Source organism: Capra hircus (genome assembly GCF_001704415.2).
Source record: "Capra hircus breed San Clemente chromosome X unlocalized genomic scaffold, ASM170441v1, whole genome shotgun sequence".
In the NCBI taxonomy this organism is placed as follows: domain Eukaryota; kingdom Metazoa; phylum Chordata; class Mammalia; order Artiodactyla; family Bovidae; genus Capra; species Capra hircus.
Window position 1 is genome coordinate 44,722,610 of NW_017189516.1, and position 14,144 is coordinate 44,736,753.

Below are 14,144 nucleotides of genomic sequence, written 5' to 3' on the forward strand. Positions count from 1 at the left end.
TGGGTGTGTAGCCTGCACTCTAGTGGTTTGTTGTTGTAGCTTTCACTGTTGTTGTGGAATATGGGTACAAGCAGCAGCGGCGTTCGCCAGAAAGAAGCCACAGAGGGCCGAGCCTATGTAAACAGTGGGACAGAAGACCCTGAGGGGTGGATTGTGGAGAAGTTAACTGACAACACAGAGTCAGTCAGGCTCTCCTGTCCCACTCTCTCACGGCCTCATACCTTATGTTCTATCAACAACGATATTGCTGACCTTGGTAGCACTGGGCCTGCGCACCCACTTGGCCATGGGCCACTTTTGTCTGTCCTAGCATATCAGTAGTCTTTGAAGACTCCCTGCGGCGGCTGCTGCTGCCCAGAGAGAATAAACATGTCTGCAGTCCCCACAGCTCTTCAAGTCTTCTTCCATCTTCCCCGGTCACGCCTTATCTACTCCGGGTTCAGTGAACAGTGTGAGCGGCAAGACAACTACTTACCATGAACACGGGATTCTGAAAGTACTTTATATCCATGATTTTCTCCAACTCTCAAGACAGTTTCTGTGAGGAGAGCATTATTATCCGCCATTGTTGGAATGAGAAAGCCGAGTCCACAAGAAGCGCCAGGTTCCAGTGATTATAACCAGCCACCTGGGTTCTATCTTCTAAACCACGCAGCTGCTGCTTCTAAACTTCAGGAATCCTGAGAAGCACCAGCTGAGAGTGACAGAGGTGAGTTTCAGCCCCTAGTTCACCACTTCATATTTGGGGGACCTTTAGGAAGATGAATCACCTGACTCTTCATTCTCTCATCTGTAAAATGGGAAAAATAATGAATTTAAAACTTAGAGTGGAATGAAAAAGATTTATATATATAAATATATTAAAAATATATATTGGAATCACTTTGCTGTACATAGGAAACTAACACAATATTGTAAATTAACTATATTTCAATGAAAAAAAATTTTTTAACTTAGGGAGGATGCAAAGTTTAAATGATTAAGTGCCTACTGCTGGGAGGGATTGGGGGCAGGAGGAGAAGGGGACGACAGAGGATGGCATCACTGACTTGATGGATATGAGTTTGAGTGAACTCCGGGAGTTGGTGATGGACAGGGAGGCCTGGCATGCTGCGGTTCATGGGGTCGCAAAGAGTCGGACATGACTGAGCAACTGAACTGAACTGAACATGCTGATTAATATTATTAATTTCCAGAAATGTACAGTACAAATACAAAAATAATTTTGTAAAACGGAGCAGGGTCCATCCTATGAAGGAATAAATGTAGGAACACAAGGAGTCAGTACAGTTGTGTTAATCGAGACTATAAGCCTTCCAGAAGCCAAAACAACATACCATACCACTCTCTTTCTCCCAGAACGGATCTTACATCAGTTTCTTAGTGAAAACAGGGTTTTCAGAGTGGAGGAATTCAACTGGGGCCTTATGTAGAGGAAACTATGGCAAATAGCAGAGTCCATAAAATGAGAGTCACAGAAAAGCCTGAAGCAAATATCAAAGGTTGTTCTTGTAGCAATCCTAACTGAAAGATAAAGGCCTAACAGAAACTGTAATTTTGAGGCAGCAGTTGAACAGAGAATTAAGCTAATGCCGCTAAAGTGTTTTGAATCTATGGGCACTCCAGCCAATATCAATGTGCTCAGCCTTGTCTGATTCTATGACCCCATGGACTGTAGCCAGCCAGCCTCCTCTGTCCACGGGATTTTCCAGACAAGAATACTGGAGTGGCTTGTCATTTCCTTCTCGCAGAGATCAACCAGTCTCTAGCGTCTCCTGAATTGGCAGGCAGATTCTTTACCACTGTGCTACCTGGGTGATTGTTGTTTTTCAGTCACTCAGTTGTGACTTTTTGCGAACCCATGGAATGCAGCACACCAGGCTTCCCTGTCCTTTAGCATCTCCTGGAGCTTACTCAAACTCATGTCCATCAAGCAGGTGATGCCATCCAACCATCTCATCCTCTGTTGTCCCCTTCTCCACTTGCCTTCAATCTTTCCCAGCATCAAGGTATTTTCCAATGAGTTAACTCTTCGAATCAGGTGGCCAAAGTATTAGAGCTTCAGCTTCAGCATCAGTCCTTCCAATGAATATTCAAGACTGATTTCCTTTAGGACGGACTGGTTTGATCTCCTTGCAGTCCAAGACACTATTAAGAGTGTTCTCCAATACCATAGCTCAAAAGCATCAATTCTTCAGCACTCAGCCTTCTTTATGGTCCAAGTCTCACATTCATACATGACTACTGGAAAAACTATAGCTTTGATTAGGCGGACCTTTGTTGGCAAAGTAATGTCTCTGCTTTTTAATATGCTGTTTAGGTTTGTCATAGCTTTTCTTCCAAGTAGCAAACATCTTTTTATTTTAGGGCTGCAGTCAACATCTGCAGTAATTTTGGAACCCAAGAATACAAAGTCAGTCACTGTTTCCATTGCTTCCCCATTTATTTTCCATGAAGTGATGGGACTGGATGCCATGATCTTCTTTTTTTGAATGTTGGGTTTTCAGCCAGATTTTTCACTCTTCTCTTTCGCCTTCATCAAGACGCTCTTCAGTTCCTCTTTGCTTTCTGCCATAAGGGTGGTGTCATCAGCATATCTGAGGTTACTGATATTTCTCCTGGCAATCTTGATTCTAGCTTATGCTTCATCCAGCCCAGCATTTCACATGATGTACTCTGCATATAAGTTAATTAAGCAGGGTGACATATACAGCCTTGATGTACTCCCTTCACGATTTGGAACCAGTCCGCTGTTCCGTGTCCAGTTCTAACTGTTGCTTCTAGGCATGCATATAGGTTTCGCAGGAGGCAGGTAAGGTGGTCTGGGTTTCCCATATCTTTAAAATTTTTCCACAGTTTGTTGTGATCCACACAGTCAAAAGCTTTAGGGTATTCAATGAAATAGATGCTTTTCTGGAATTCTTTTGCTTTTCTATAACCCAACATATTGGAAATTTGATATCTGCTTCCTCTGCCTTTTCTAAATCGAGCTTGGACATCTGGAAGCTCTTGTTCATGTCCTGTTGAAGCCTAGCTTGGAGAATTTTGAGTATTACTTACGTAGTGTGTGAAATGAGAGCAATTGCGCACCTCCTGCATTGGTAGGTGGATTCTTTGCCACTGACCCCTGCTGCTGCTAAGTCGCTTCAGTCGTGTCCAACTCTGTACGACCCCAGAGACGGCAGCCCACCAGGCTCCCCCGTCCCTGGGATTCTCCAGGCAAGAACACTGGAGTGGGTTGCCATTTCCTTCTCCAATGCATGAAAGTAAAAAGGGAAAGTGAAGTCGCTCAGTCATGTCCGACTCTTAGCGACCTCATGGACTGCAGACTACCAGGCTCCTCCGTCCATGGGATTTTCCAGGCAAAAGTACTGGTGTGGGGTGCCATTGCCTTCTCTAACCCCTAGGGAATTCCAAATCACCTCGAGGGTTTGTTAAAACTCTGAATTCAGAGCTCCACCTGCAATGTTTCTGATTCAGTTATCTCCAGTGGGGCTGTAGGATTTGCATTCTAACAAGTCCTGGGGGAGGAAGATACCCTGGAGAAGGAAATGGCAACCCACTCCAGTATTCTTGCCTATGAAATCCCATGGACAGAAGACGCCTGGCAGGCTACAGCCCACGGGATCACAAAAGTCTTGGAAATGACTAGGTGAGTAAACAACAACGAGGTGATTTGGATGTTTGCTCACATGTGACACAAGAGTGCGTTAAGACCTGAAATATCTCTGAGAAGTGGTGGGAGCTTGTGTGCTTCAGTCATGTCTGACTCTGTACAACCCTATGGACTGTAACCCACCACTGGTAGCAGTGGTAAATTAAAATTTCAGCGCCTGTAATTCTGGCCATCTCCCAAGACAAAGAAATTCCCCTAAAGAAGAGTCTAGTTCTAAGAAATAGGGCCTCCCATTTTGCCTACTAATATGTTAGCCACAAAATACACATCTCTAAGTTTACCGGTCAAAGGAGCCTGCCAAATGCGCTTATGATATTAATCAATTTCCGATTAGAATGTTTGCCAGTGATGATGATTTTTTCTATTACAGTTAAAATTCAGTCTTTCCTCCCTACACCGTAAGTGTGGAGTCACTTTCTTCCAAAGACCACAGTATAGAAAGGGGTAGAAAGGGCAACTTTACAATGAGAAAACAAAAATGGCATTTTACTTCTGTGGTCTTCTTCCCAAGGATACACAACCTCAGTCTATCCCTAAGATAAACGTCAAACACATCCCAAGTAAGGGACATTCTACAAAACACCTGAATAGTATTCCTCAAAACTGTCAAAAGTCATGAAAAACAAGAAAAGTTTGAGAACCTATCATAGTCTAGAGAAGACCTGACAACAAAATGTCATGTGATAAACCTGGGTGGGATCTAGAACAGAAAAAGGGTATCAGGTAAAGAATAGCAAACGAATCTGAATAACGAATGGACTTCAGTTAACACTAATATATGAATCCTGGTTCGCCCATTGTGAACAAAGTACCAGACCAAGATAAGATGTTACAAAAAGGGAAACTGGTGTGGAATGTCTGAGAACCCTTTGTACTATCATAATAATTTTTCTGAAATCAGAAACTCTTCTAAAATTAAAAGTTCATTTTAAATTTCAGTCTTTCTTCTTGATAAGAAGCAGATATCCAGACGATTTGCACGTCAAGTTTTCTAATTAATAATGAAAATAGAATCCTCCTCTCCTATGCATATGTGCATTAGTCACTAAGCCCTGTCCAACTCTTTGCCACCCCATGGACTGTAACCCGCCAGGTTCCTCTGTCCATGGGATTCTCCAGGCAAGAACCTGGAGTGGGTAGCCATTCCCTTCTCCAGGGAATAATCACGAACTAGAGATCAAACCAGGGTCTCCTGCATTGCACGCGGACTCTTTACCATCAGAGGCTCCAGGGAAGCCCCACCTCACTCCCCCCACAACTTCCACGTGTTCCCTACCCACAACCATCCACTGGATGCTCTCCCCTCCGGTCCTGCACACCTCGCAAACCAACCACACGCTCCTGCAAAGTTAATCTGGTCCCTTCACCCAATGGCAAATGGGTGGTAGGTGGGACTTCGTTTGTTAAAATGAAATAAAGAAACACTGGCTCAATTAGGGGTAGCATGGCCAATGACTGTGGGGTTGCCCCTGTAAAGTGACTCAGGCATCTTCATGCCTTTCTTTGCTCCTCCCATTCCACCCATTCCCTATCCCTGTTTTTGCAAAGCACTGGCTGCAGTCTGAGAGGAACGGAGATGGCAGAGGCTGACGGTGATGACTCGCTCAACCCCATGTCGATCCTCATAGACGAGCTCCAGAACGAGGATATTCAGCTTCGCGTCAACAGCATCAATAAGCTGTCCACCATCGCGTTGGCCCTTGGAGTCGAAAAGACCCGCAGTGAGCTTCTGCCCCTCATTATAGACATCTTGTACGATGAGGACGAGGTCCTGTTGGCCCTGGCGGAGCAGCTGGGCACCTTCACCCCTCTGGTCGGAGGTCCCGAGTATGTTCACTGCCTGCTGCCACCCCTAGAGTTGCTGGCCGTGGTGGAGGAGGCCATAGTGCGGGAGAAGGCGGTGGAGTCCCTGAGGGCCATCTCGCATGAGCACTCACCCTCCCATCTCGAGGACCACTTTGTGCCACTCGTGAAGCGGCTGGTGGACGGCGACTTAGTCAACTCTCGCATCTCAGCCTGTAGCCTTTTCTCCGTCTGCTACCCTGGCGTGTCCATTGCCATCAAGGCGGAACTTCTACAGTGCTTCCGGGATCTGTGCTCAGATGACAACCTCTTGGTGCGATGTGCAGCAGCCTCCAACCTGGGGGATTTCGCCAAGGTGCTTGAGCTGGATGACATCAAGAGCGAGATCATCCCCATATTCTCCAACCTGGCCTCTGATGAGCAGGATTCGGTGCGGCTGCTAATGGTGGAAGTGTGCGTGAACATCGCCCAGCTCCTGCCCCAGGAGGCCCTGGAAGCCCTGGTGATGATCACCCTGTGCCAGGCTGCCGAGGACACATCCTGGCGCGTCCGTTACATGGTGGCCGACAAGTTCACAGAGCTCCAGACAGCAGTGGGGCCTGAGATCACCAAGACGGGCCTGGTCCCTGCCTTCCAGAACCTGATGAAAGACTGTGAGGCCGAGGTGAGGGCCGCTGCCTCCCACAACCTCAAAGAATTCTGTGAAAATCTCTCCACTGACTATCGGGAGAATGTGATCCTGACCGAGATCTTGCCCTGCAGCAAGGAGCTGGTCTCAGACATCAACCAGCATGTCAGGTCAGCCGTGGCCTCCGTCATCATGGGCCTCTGCCCCATCCTGGGCAAAGATAACACCATCGAGCACCTCATGCCCCTTTTCCTAGCTCTGCTGAGGGATGAGTGCCCGGATGTGCGGCTGAACATCATCTCCAACCTCAGCTGCATGAAAGAGGTGATCGGCATCCTGCAGCTGTCCAAATTCCTGCTCCCCACCATCATGGAGCTTGCGGAGGATGCCAAGTGGCGGGTGCGTCTGGCCATCGTTGAGTACATGCCTCTGTTGGCTGGACAGTTTGGGCTGGAGTTCTTTGATGCGCAGCTCCACTCCTTGTGCATGTCCTGGCTTGTGGATCATGTCTATGCCATCCGCGAGGCGGCCACCAACAACCTGAAGAAGCTGGTGGAGCTGTTTGGGAAGGAGTGGGCCCTTGCCACTACCATCCCCAGGGTCCTGACCCTGTCTGAGGAACCCAACTACCTGCACCGCATGACTACGCTCTTCTGCATCAATGTGCTGTCTGAGGTCTGTGGGCAGGAGATCACCACCAAGCACATGCTGCCCACAGTGCTGTATATGGCTGAGGACCCCGTCGCCAATGTTCGCTTCAACGTGGCCAAGTCCCTACAGAAGATTGGGTCTATCCTGGACAACAGCACACTGAAGACTGAGGTCAAGCCCATCCTGGAGAAGCTGACCCAGGACCGGGGACGTGGACGTCAAGTACTTTGCCCAGGAGGCTCTGACTGTCCTGTCTCTCGCCTGATGCTGGAAGAGGAGCCAACGCCAGCCTCTGGTATCCACTCTCCCCCTCCCTCCCCCCAAGTCCCTCCTTTGGGGAGACAGTGCCCTTGGCTGTCACTCCCTGTGCATGTTCTGACCCCAGGCCCCTCCCCCAGCACGGTTGCTGGCCCCAGCCTGGGAATCCAACTTCTCACCATCCACTCCCTCGGGGTTGGGGGTGCCCAAGGTGGGACAGAGCAGAGATCCTAGGAGGAAGGGTTGTTCATGCTGCGCTGTGTGGTGATGCTGGCATCCCAGGTTGCAGGCTCCTGTTGCTATGAGGACCCCTCCCCTATCGATTTCACCACCTCCCTTCCTTCCCCCTCAGTTGGTTGTTTGTGTCAGTTGTGCCATTTTTATTTTATTCCTTTTACCTCCTTTGCCAGAGAAATAAAGATCTAGAAAATTTTTTAAAAATGAAAATAGATTCATGGGAAAATACATGTTTCCGCCAAAAAGAAATGGTAGCTCTTTCTACAAATCACAAGGATTCTTACTGTTTTAATACCTTCCAAACTTCCTAATTTGCATCATTGTTCTAAAAATATTATGTGAAAAGATTGTCACAAAATATTTTCATATTTTCTCCCTTGCTTCTCTTTAGCTGGACATGAATATTCACCTTTTTTCTATTTGAATGAGTTATTGCTTGTTTTTCCACATCTGCTTAAGTGAGTAATATTGTAAGCCTCAATTAACTGTATCTTGAATCTGCAGATTCAATTTCCTTATCTTGGACCCTTTTATTTAACGAACCTAAATAATTCTATTAAACATGAGGCATTCAGCTTCCCTCTAATTATCTGGAGAACTCTGGGAAAGAACTGGGACCACTTTGTTCCAGCTAACCTTAGACTGCGGTGGAAAGTCATTCTCCAGCTCTTTTTGATACTTTGTGGAAGCAGCTATAAAAGGGAACCAAACACCCAAGAATTTCACAAACATTTGGCAAAGTAAAATGTGAGTAGGGAATTCTATATAGTCCATTAAATAAGAATCAAAAATAGAAGCCTTTTCTGCAGTGCTTGGCTCCAAATTAATTACTTAATTTTGTTTTCTCCTGCACCATGGAGCTTGAGGGAACTTAGTTCCTGGACCAGGGATGGAACTGGCACCCCTGGCAATGAAAGCTCAAAGTCTTATCCACTGGACTGCTAGGGAATTCCCCCAAATTAATTTTTTTTAGAAAAAAAAGACCCATGTAAGAAGTGTGTTGTAAAATTATGTTATGAAGCTGATTTGAGGCAGGGAAATACCACTCTAGGTATAAATTACAGATTTTTAGCATGGCATAACTGGTAAAAAGTAGAAGAAAAAGGACCAGCTTAGGTGGTTTAGGCCACAACAGACAGAACAAGACCCATCAAATTAAACCAGTTTCTTCCTCTTATCCACAAAAAGACATTACTAAGTAAGATTCAGTAGTTCAGGTCTTTATGGAGAGTGGCATAACTTTAGAGTTCTGGTAAAGTCTCTGAGTAGCTAAGCAAATGAGCACATTTTAAAAGTTATACTCCAGTTGGAAAGATTATCAGACTGATTTAGGAGATCTGGCTCTACAACTGGTAATGGTAGCTCAGCTAGTAAAGAATCCACCTGAAATGCAGGAGACCCTAGTTTGATTCCTGGGTCTCGAAGATTCCCCTGGAGAAGGGACAGGCTATCCACTGCAGTTTTCTTGGGCTTCCCTGATGGCTCAGACAGTAATGAATCTCCCTGAAATTTGAGAGACCTGGGTTGGGAAGAACCCCTGGAGAAAGAAATGGCAACCCACTCCAGTATTCTTGCCTATGAAATCCCATGGACAGAAGACGCCTGGCGGGCTACAGTCCATAAGGTCACAAAAGTCTTGGAAATGACTAGGTGAGTAAACAACAACGAGGTGATTTGGATGTTTGCTCACATGTGACACAAGAGTGCGTTAAGACCTGAAATATCTCTGAGAAGTGGTGGGAGCTTGTGTGCTTCAGTCATGTCTGACTCTGTACAACCCTATGGACTGTAACCCACCACTGGTAGCAGTGGTAAATTAAAATTTCAGCGCCTGTAATTCTGGCCATCTCCCAAGACAAAGAAATTCCCCTAAAGAAGGGTCTGGTTCTTAGAAATAGGGCCGCCCACTTTGCCTACTAATATGTTAGCCACAAAATACACATCTCTAAGTTTACCAGTTAAAGGAGCCTGCCAAATGCACTTATGATATTAATCACTTTCCGATTAGAATGTTTGCCAATGATGATGATTTTTTTCTATTACAGTTAAAATTCAGTCTTTCCTCCCTACACCGTAAGTGTGGAGTCACTTTCTTCCAAAGACCACAGTATAGAAAGGGGTAGAAAGGGCAACTTTACAATGAGAAAACAAAAATGGCATTTTACTTCTGTGGTCTTCTTCCCAAGGATACACAACCTCAGTCTATCCCTAAGATAAACGTCAAACACATCCCAAGTAAGGGACATTCTACAAAACACCTGAATAGTATTCCTCAAAACTGTCAAAAGTCATGAAAAACAAGAAAAGTTTGAGAACCTATCATAGTCTAGAGGAGACCTGACAACAAAATGTCATGTGATAAACCTGGGTGGGATCTAGAATAGAAAAAGGGTATCAGGTAAAGAAGAGCAAACGAATCTGAATAATGAATGGACTTCAGTTAACACTAATATATGAATCCTGGTTCGCCCATTGTGAACAAAGTACCAGACCAAGATAAGATGTTACAAAAAGGGAAATTGGTGTGGGATATTTGAGAACCCTTTTGTACTTTCATAATTTTTCTGAAATCTGAAACTCTTCTAAAATTAAAAGTTCATTTTAAATTTCAGTCTTTCTTCTTGATAAGAAGCAGATATGCAGATGATTTGCAGGTCGTTTTCTAATTAATAATGAAAATAGAATCCTCCTCTCCTATGCGTGTGTGCATTAATCACTAAATCACGTACGATTCTGCCACCGCGTGGACTGTACCTAACACCTCAGAGGCCAGGCTCTGTCCATGGAATTCTCTAGGCAAGAATACTGGAGTGGGTAGCCATTCCCTTCTCCAGGGGATCATCCCGACCTAGAGATCAAACCATGGTGTCCTGTGACGCAGGTGGACTCTTTACCAGAGGATCCATGAAAACCCATTCCACTCCCCCAACAACCTCTGTACCTCCCCCACCCCCAACTCTCCACTGCGTCGTCCCCCGTCCCATCATGCACTCCACCCAACCCCACCTCAGGTTCCTGCAGTTAATGTGGTCTCTTCAGCCAATGGCAAATGGGTGGTAGGTGGGACTTCGTTTGTTTGGACAAATGAAATGAAACGCAGGTTCAGGACGGCGTAGCGTGGCCAATGACTGTGGAGGAGTCCCTGTAAAGTGGCTCAGGTATCCCTACGCCTTTCTTGACTCCGCCCATTGCAGCCATTCCCTATCCCTGTTTACACAAAGCGCTGGCTGCAGTCTGAGAGGAACAAAGATGGCGGAGGCTGACGGCGATAACTCGCTCGACCCCATGTCGATCCTCATAGACGAGCTCCAGAATGAGGATATTCAGCATCGCGTCAACAGCATCAATAAGCTGTCCACCATCGCGTTGGCCCTTGGAGTCGAAAAGACCCGCAGTGAGCTTCTGCCCCTCATTATAGACATCCTGTACGATGAGGACGAGGTCCTGTTGGCCCTGGCAGAGCAGCTGGGCACCTTCACCCCTCTGGTCGGAGGTCCCGAGTATGTTCACTGCCTGCTGCCACCCCTAGAGTTGCTGGCCGTGGTGGAGGAGGCCATAGTGCGGGAGAAGGCGGTGGAGTCCCTGAGGGCCATCTCGCATGAGCACTCACCCTCCCATCTCGAGGACCACTTTGTGCCACTCGTGAAGCGGCTGGTGGGCGGCGACTTAGTCAACTCTCGCATCTCAGCCTGTAGCCTTTTCTCCGTCTGCTACCCTGGCGTGTCCATTGCCATCAAGGCGGAACTTCTACAGTGCTTCCGGGATCTGTGCTCAGATGACAACCTCTTGGTGCGATGTGCAGCAGCCTCCAACCTGGGGGATTTCGCCAAGGTGCTTGAGATAGACGACATCAAGAGCGAGATCATCCCCATATTCTCCAACCTGGCCTCTGATGAGCAGGATTCGGTGCGGCTGCTAATGGTGGAAGTGTGCGTGAACATCGCCCAGCTCCTGCCCCAGGAGGCCCTGGAAGCCCTGGTGATGATCACCCTGTGCCAGGCTGCCGAGGACACATCCTGGCGCGTCCGTTACATGGTGGCCAGCAAGTTCACAGATCTCCAGACAGTAGTGGGGCCTGAGATCACCAAGACGGGCCTGGTCCCTGCCTTCCAGAACCTGATGAAAGACTGTGAGGCCGAGGTGAGGGCCGCTGCCTCCCACAACCTCAAAGAATTCTGTGAAAATCTCTCCACTGACTATCGGGAGAATGTGATCCTGACCGAGATCTTGCCCTGCAGCAAGGAGCTGGTCTCAGACATCAACCAGCATGTCAGGTCAGCCGTGGCCTCCGTCATCATGGGCCTCTGCCCCATCCTGGGCAAAGATAACACCATCGAGCACCTCATGCCCCTTTTCCTGGCTCTGCTGAGGGATGAGTGCCCGGATGTGCGGCTGAACGTCATCTACAACCTCGATTGCATGAAAGAGGTGATTGGCATCCAGCAGCTGTCCAAGTTCCTGCTCCCCACCATCATGGAGCTTGCGGAGGATGCCAAGTGGCGGGTGCGTCTGGCCATCGTTGAGTACATGCCTCTGTTGGCTGGACAGTTTGGGCTGGAGTTCTTTGATGCGCAGCTCCACTCCTTGTGCATGTCCTGGCTTGTGGATCATGTCTATGCCATCCGCGAGGCGGCCACCAACAACCTGAAGAAGCTGGTGGAGCTGTTTGGGAAGGAGTGGGCCCTTGCCACTACCATCCCCAGGGTCCTGACCCTGTCTGAGGAACCCAACTACCTGCACCGCATGACTACGCTCTTCTGCATCAATGTGCTGTCTGAGGTCTGTGGGCAGGAGATCACCACCAAGCACATGCTGCCCACAGTGCTGTATATGGCTGAGGACCCCGTCGCCAATGTTCGCTTCAACGTGGCCAAGTCCCTACAGAAGATTGGGTCTATCCTGGACAACAGCACACTGAAGACTGAGGTCAAGCCCATCCTGGAGAAGCTGACCCAGGACCGGGACGTGGACGTCAAGTACTTTGCCCAGGAGGCTCTGACTGTCCTGTCTCTCGCCTGATGCTGGAAGAGGAGCCAACGCCAGCCTCTGGTATCCACTCTCCCCCTCCCTCCCCCCAAGTCCCTCCTTTGGGGAGACAGTGCCCTTGGCTGTCACTCCCTGTGCATGTTCTGACCCCAGGCCCCTCCCCCAGCACAGTTGCTGGCCCCAGCCTGGGAATCCAACTTCTCACCATCCACTCCCTCGGGGTTGGGGGTGCCCAAGGTGGGACAGAGCAGAGATCCTAGGAGGAAGGGTTGTTCATGCTGCGCTGTGTGGTGATGCTGGCATCCCAGGTTGCAGGCTCCTGTTGCTATGAGGACCCCTCCCCTATCGATTTCTCCACCTCCCTTCCTTCCCCCTCAGTCAGTTGTTTGTGTCAGTTGTGCCATTTTTATTTTATTCCTTTTACCCCCTTTGCCAGCAAAATAAATGTCTAGAAATTTTTAAAAGATGAAATAGATTCATGGGAAAATACATGTTTCTGCCAAAAAAAAATGGTAGCTCTTTCTACAAATCACAAGGATTCTTACTGTTTTAATACCTTCCATACTTCCTAATATGCATCATTATTGTTCTAAAAATATTATGTGAAAAGACTAACGTTTTCATATTTTTCTTTCTTGCTTCTCTTTAGCTGGACATGAATATTCACCTTTTTTCTGTTTGATTGAGTTATTGCCTGTTTCCCACATCTGCTTGAGTGAGTATCATTGTAAGCCTCAATTAACTGTATATTGAATTTGCAGATTTGGCAAAGTAAAATGTGAGTGGGGAATTCTATACAGTCTATTAAATAAGAATCAAAAATAGAAGCCTTTTCTGCAGTGCTTGGCTCTAAATTAATTACTTAATTATTTTTTCCATGCACCATGGAGCTTGAGGGAACTTAGTTCCTGGACCAGGGATGGAACTGGCACCCTTGGCAATGAAAGCTCAAAGTCTTATCCACTGGACTGCTAGGGAATTCCCCCAAATTAATATTTTTTAAAAAAAAAGATCCATGTAAGAACTGTTGTAAAATTATGTTACGAAGCTGATTTAAGGCAGGGAAATACCACTCTAGGTATAAACTGCAGATTTTTAGTACGGCATAACTGGTAAAAAGTAGGAAAAAAAGGACCAGCTTAGGTGGTTTAGGCCACAACAGACATAACAAGACCCATCAAATTAAACCAGTTGCTTCCTTTTACCCACAAAAAGACATTACTAAAATTCAGAAGTTCAGGTCTTTATGGAGAGTGGCATAACTTTAGAGTTCTGGTAAGGTCTCTGAGTAGCTAAGCAAATGAGCATATTTCAAAAGTTATACTCCAGTTAGAAAGACTATCAGACTGATTTAGGAGACCTGGTTCTACCACTGGTAATGGTAGCTCAGCTGGTAAAGAATCTACCCGGAATGCAGGAGACCCCAGTTTGATTCCTGGGTCTGGAAGATTCCCCTGGAGAAGGGATAGACTACCTACTCAGTATTCTTGGACTTCTCCATTGGCTCATTCAGTAAAGAATCTGCTTGCAATGTGGGAGACCCGGGTTCGATCCCTGGGTTGGGAAGTTCCCCTGGAGAAGGAAATGACAACCCACTCCAGTTTTCTTGCCTGGAGGATCTCCATGGACAGTGGAGCTGGCGGGCCACAGTCAATGGGGTCACAAAGAGTCGGACACAACTGAGTGACTAAGCAGAGCACTTGATGAACAGGGGTTTGTTTTCTCCTTCATAAAAAAAGTAATCATACATTTGAACAGGAGCTCTTAGTTCCCAATAGACTTTTTGTATACTGTATCATTTCATCCTGACAAAAACAATAGAATTTATAAGGCAGGGATTTTTCTTACTTTCACAGATGAGGAAATAGAGTTTAAAGAATTTATGCCATGAGTTGGGTCACACAA

At 46.9% G+C, this 14,144-nt stretch overlaps 1 long non-coding RNA gene and 2 pseudogenes across 3 annotated transcripts in view; all 3 read left to right on the top strand.

Moving 5' to 3' along the window:
• Positions 1-359: 359 nt before the first annotated feature.
• Positions 360-14,144, top strand: part of LOC102178808 — a 39,228-nt gene continuing 25,443 nt past the window's right edge. The window contains exons 1-2 of the long non-coding RNA XR_001917589.1: positions 360-709; positions 12,889-12,954. This is a non-coding gene — a long non-coding RNA (uncharacterized LOC102178808). The remainder of the gene's footprint in view (positions 710-12,888; positions 12,955-14,144) is intronic.
• On the top strand, positions 5,253-7,497 carry LOC102177717 (annotated as a pseudogene). The gene has a single exon (XR_001295427.2). The product of XR_001295427.2 is annotated as a serine/threonine-protein phosphatase 2A 65 kDa regulatory subunit A alpha isoform pseudogene (transcript).
• On the top strand, positions 10,503-12,578 carry LOC108634365 (annotated as a pseudogene). The gene has a single exon (XR_001917588.1). The product of XR_001917588.1 is annotated as a serine/threonine-protein phosphatase 2A 65 kDa regulatory subunit A alpha isoform pseudogene (transcript).